Source organism: Arachis duranensis, chromosome 7, assembly GCF_000817695.3.
Source record: "Arachis duranensis cultivar V14167 chromosome 7, aradu.V14167.gnm2.J7QH, whole genome shotgun sequence".
NCBI lineage: Eukaryota > Viridiplantae > Streptophyta > Magnoliopsida > Fabales > Fabaceae > Arachis > Arachis duranensis.
The window spans coordinates 40277559-40283181 of NC_029778.3; positions in this window are offsets into that span (position 1 = coordinate 40277559).

A 5623-nucleotide genomic window follows, 5' to 3' on the forward strand; every position below is an offset into this window, starting at 1 on the left:
AGTGGTTGTCAGTCACGCGTGTTCATAGGTGAGAATGATGATGAGTGTCACGGATCATCACATTCATTAAGGTGAAGTGCAACGTATATCTTGGATTAAGAATAAAATTGATTTGGATAGAAAATAATAGTAATTGCATTGAAACTTTGAGGTACAGCAGAGCTCCACACCCTTAATCTATGGTGTGTAGAAACTCCACCGTTGAAAATACATAAGTGAGAGAGGTTCAGGCATGGCCGAATGGCCAGCCCCCAAAACGTGGTCACTGGATCAAAATACAATCCAGGAATCAGAACCAAGATGATAATATGATAGTAAAGAGTTCTATTTATAATAAACTAGCTACTAGGGTTTACAGAAGTAAGTAATCTATTTATACTAGACTAGCTACTAGGGTTTACATGAGTAAGTACTTGATGCATAAATCCACTTCTGGGGCCCACTTGGTGTATGTTTGGGCTGAGCTTGGTCTATCCACGAGCTGAGGCTTTTCGTGGAGTTGAACTCCAAGTTATGACGTGTTTTGGGCGTTCAACTCCGGATCATGACGTGTTTCTGGCGTTTAACTCCAGACAGCAGCATGTACTTGGCGTTCAACGCCAAGTTACGTCGTCAATTTCCGAATAAAGTATGGACTATTATATATTGCTGAAAAGCTCTGGATGTCTACTTTCCAACGCCATTGAGAGCGCGCCATTTGGAGTTCCGTAGCTCCAGAAAATCCATTTTGAGTGTAGGGAGGTCAGATTCCAACAGCATCAGCAGTCCTTTTGTCAGCCCTTTTCAGAGTTTTGCTCAAGTCCCTCAATTTTAGCCAGAAATTACCTAAAATAATAGAAAAACACACAAACTTATAGTAAAGTCCAGAAATGTGAATTTATCATAAAAACTAATGAAAGCATCCCTAAAAGTAGCTTGAACTTACTGAAAATTACCTAAAAACAACGCCAAAAAGCGTATAAATTATCCGCTCATCACAACACCAAACTTAAATTGTTGCATGTCCCCAAGCAACTGAAAATCAATTAGGTATCCGCTCATCACCCTCCACAAGGGCAGGGCAGCATTTCTTGGTGCATGGCCGGCGCACAACATGGACGCACGGGCTTGAGCACTCGGCCAACAACACGCACGCACGGGCAGCAAGGCGCGCACCATGGCAACACTGCCCTGCCCTCCACAAGGGCAGGGCAGCATCCTAACGCAGCACGAGCACGCAATGAGGCTTCATCACACAATTTCCTGCTCTGCCCTCCACAAGGGCAGGGCAGCCTCCTGGAAGCTACTTTCTCATGGGCTGAAAATTGGATTAAAAATCCAATTTAATTCATTTCTTCACCAAATCAAAAGCCCATCTAAATTCCAAAATCCAAGAATAGAAAGTGTATAAATAGGAGATAGTTTGATGTCATTAAAGACCCTTCTTTTGATTTTTGAATTTTCACATCTTTAGACTTGATTTTTCATTGAGAGCTTGGAACTGAGATTTTAGAGAATTGGGAAGGAGAATTGATCTCTCTTCTTCCTCGTTCTTGCTTGAGCACTTTTTACTTTTCTTGTTTGAGTCTTGGGTGTGAAGAATTGAGGAATTTCTGTCTCAATCTCCATTCAAGATCTCTTTAATTTCCCTTCTGCATAATTGAGTTCAATTACATTTCCTTTACTGCTTCAATCTTCAATTTCTCTTTAATTGCTTTGTGAACTTGGATCTGGGAAGGCAATTGAGATCTAGACTTTTCTATCTAGTCTCTGGAGTCCTGAGACCCAATTTTCCTTTTGGTTCTTCTGTTGAACCACTGCTGCAATTTAATTTCTATTTTCTGTTTGATATCTGGTTGAATTCAAATCATCTCTTACTTTGATAATTGTTGCAATTTAATTTCCTTTACTTAAATTCTGAATTCCCAGTCCTCAAATCCCTTTTCCATTCAAGCAATTTATAATTCTTGCACTTTAAGTTACTGCAATTTACATTTCTTGCACTTTAAGTTTCAGTCATTTAATTTCTTGTTCTTTAAGATTCAGCACCTTTATTTTCAATTCTCTTTAATTTCTGCAATTCCTCCCTCTCCCTTTACATTCTCTACTATTTACTTACTGTTGGATACAAAATCACTCAACCAATACTTGATTCGCTTGACTAAATCAACCACTGAACTAAAATTGCTCAATCCTTCAATCCTTGTGGGATCGACCTCACTCCCATGAGTTTTATTACTTGATGCGACCCGGTACACTTGCCGGTGAGTTTTGTGTTGGATCGTTTTCCACACATCACACGCGTTCATAAGTGAGAATAGTAATGAGTGTCACGGATGATCACATTCATTAGGTTAAAGTGCGAATGAATATCTTAGAATAAGAATAAGCGTGAATTGAATAGAAGACAGTAGTACTTTGCATTAATAAATTTACCTCTATCAACTCACTAACTGTTTGAGAGTTTGTCTCAACTAACTGCACTCAATCCTCAAGAGTGCTGCTGTTTGTTCCTTGTGATTGTTTGCATGCTACAGGAAAGAAGAGAAGTCAGAGGAAAGACTATCATTGGAAAAGAAGTCTCTGCAGACGAAGAATATCATGACATGAAGCCACCACTCATTACACTAATCAACAACAATTGTTCCTATGACGGAAATCCATTGGAGGATCCTCAACAGCACATATCCACTTTTTCTGAGGACTTGTAGTGCTGTCAAAACCGATGGTCTAGATCATGACACTTATAAGATCTTGTTGTTCCCCTTCTCACTAAGGGGTGAAGCTGCACAATGGTTCGAAACCTTTCCCCAAGGAAGTATTACTAGTTGGGACGATTTGGTTACCAAATTTCTGGCCAAATTTTCCTCATCCCAACAGATCATTAAGCTGAAAGAGGGGGAACATCCATTCACACAAGGAGAAGAAGAACCACTCTTCAAGGCATGGGAAAGATACAACAAAGCAACTGACAAAGTGGGTTTCTGAGCTTTCTATGAAGGATTAACCCCAGAAACAAGAAAAGCAGTGGACTACTTCTCAGATGGCCTACTCAAAGCGATAACAACTGCCCAAGGAACTGCAAATTTCAATGACAAAGGAGTCAACAACCAACACTCATTCGAGAAACCACTGAATGCAATTTCAGAAAAAGAAGTGGTGAATCTTGAAGGAGTAAATGCATTCATGAACCTGAACAAACAAGTGCACCATCAAACACAGCAACACATGGAGCTGAGAGATAGAAAAATCGATTGCCTGCAGTCTGCTGCAGTGAATGCACAATTTCCACCATGGAGGCCCCATTCTTATCTGAGAATGGGAGAGTCTCAACATCAGGAACAAAGAAGTTTCAACCAGGGCAAATCCATGACCACAAACAACCAACATCACTCATCCACTAATGCCAATCAAAGCCAATACTCACAAAACATACACTTTCAGACTCATTCCAACTGGAGAAGGACCGAGTACCAAAATCACGGACCAAGGGACTTCAATTACAACAACCCCAACTTCACAACCCAGCAAAAACACCATTATGCTAACAACAACCACTACACACCACCACAACACCCACCCTTCCAACCTTTAACATCCCACAACCAACCAATCTCACAAGACTCTCAGAGGATCACTAACTTGGAGATCTTAATAGAGAAAATGATGAAGCACCAAGATGAGATAACAAAGAACCAGGAAACTTCAATCAGAAGAATTGAGAGGTAGATAGAACAACTGGCTAAGCAATTTGCAGAAATGGGTGAGAAGAGGGCAAATACCTTCCCCAAAGCCACTGAAGACAAGCCAACTAACAACCAAAATGCTGCAAAGAGGGAAGGATGGAAAAGGATCATAGAGGAAAGTAAGAAAACCTTGGACAAAGAAAGTACTAGCCAAGAAAAACACAACAAGGAAGTCTTACAAGGAGAAACAGAGGATATAATTAAAGAAGATCAGAAGATCCCTATTGAGAAATTTTCACTAGGGGATAAAGTAATGATAAACATTCAAACCATGAAGGTGTCTCCACAGCTGACTGATCACTATACTGTGACTAAGATCCTTCCACAGGAACTCATAGAGGTCATCAAAGAGGAAACCGGAAGGAAGTTCACGGTAAAGAAAGACAAGCTAAGGCACTATGATCTTCAATTTTCATGATCAACAGAATGGAGGATGTCAAGCTAATGACAATAAAGAAGCGCTTGTTGGGAGGCAACCCAACCTGAGGTAGTTTTTTTTTCATAGCTTTTTCAATAAAAATGTTGAATAATTGGTATGAATTGCAAGGAGCTAAGTTTGGTGTTGCACACCAAAATAATTTAAGGGAGAATGAAAGATTCTAAGTTTGGTGTTCCACCAAAAATCTCATTTAAAAACACATTCTCACCTCTTGCATAATGCTAGCTCCAAGCAATCAAACAAATTATCCAACTATTTAACTGCTTTCTAGCTTTAATTCCATAACCTTTAGCAAGAACACAAGGTTTCACATATGGTTAACTTGTTGCATCAGAGGCAGTGGCAAGCAATTAAGTTTGGTGTTCCCACACCAAAATAAATCCAAAAGACACACTCACTTTATGCATACTAACCATTCTAAGCAAGTTTTGAGAATTATGCAGGACATGAGTCAACAATTGAAGATATTATGCATCTTAACTCAAAGAGAACACAACAGAAGGAAGAATCAAAGGGCTGCAACTTCAAAGGTTGTATCTAAACTTAATCTTTGCTGCTGTGAAGTGTTTTGAATCTGGAAACCATTGTATGTCCTGCTAAAGTGTTTATCTAGTTGCAAGTGGAATTGTTTGTTAAGAATGCTTATTTGCATAAGTGCTTGTCATTCATCACTTAGCTTTAAATTTTGTTTTGTTTCCTATATGCTTGAATAAAAGAGAATGGTTTGAATTAGAAAGTAAATATCCAATGTTGCTGATGAGCGGATAATTTGTACGCTTTTTGGCATTGTTTTTAGTATGTTTTTAGTATGATTTAGTTAGTTTTTAGTATATTTTTATTAGTTTTTAGTTAAAATTCACTTTTCTGGACTTTACTATGAGTTTGTGTGTTTTTCTGTGATTTCAAGTATTTTCTGGCTGAAATTGAGGGACCTGAGCAAAAATCTGATTCAGAGACCAAAAAGGACTGCAGATGCTGTTGGATTCTGACCTCCCTGCACTCGAAGTGAATTTTCTGGAGCTACAGAAGCCCAATTGGCGCGCTCTCAACGGCGTTGGAAAGTAGACATCCTGGGCTTTCCAGCAATATATGATAGTCCATACTTTGCCCAAGATTTGATGGCCCAAACCGGCGTTCAAAGTCACCCTCAGAAATCCCAGCGTTAAACGCCGGAACTGGCACCCAAAGGGGAGTTAAACGCCCAAACTGGCATAAAAGCTGGCGTTTAACTCCAAGAAGAGTCTCTACATGAAAATGCTTCAATGCTCAGCCCAAGCACACACCAAGTGGACCCGGAAGTGGATTTTTATGTCATGTACTCATATCTGTAAACCTTAGGCTACTAGTTCTCTATAAGTAGGACCTTTTACTATTGTATCTGAGAATCTTTTGATCTTTGGAACCTTTTCTTTAGATCTTTTGATCACTATGGGAGGCTGGCCATTCGGCCATGCCTAGA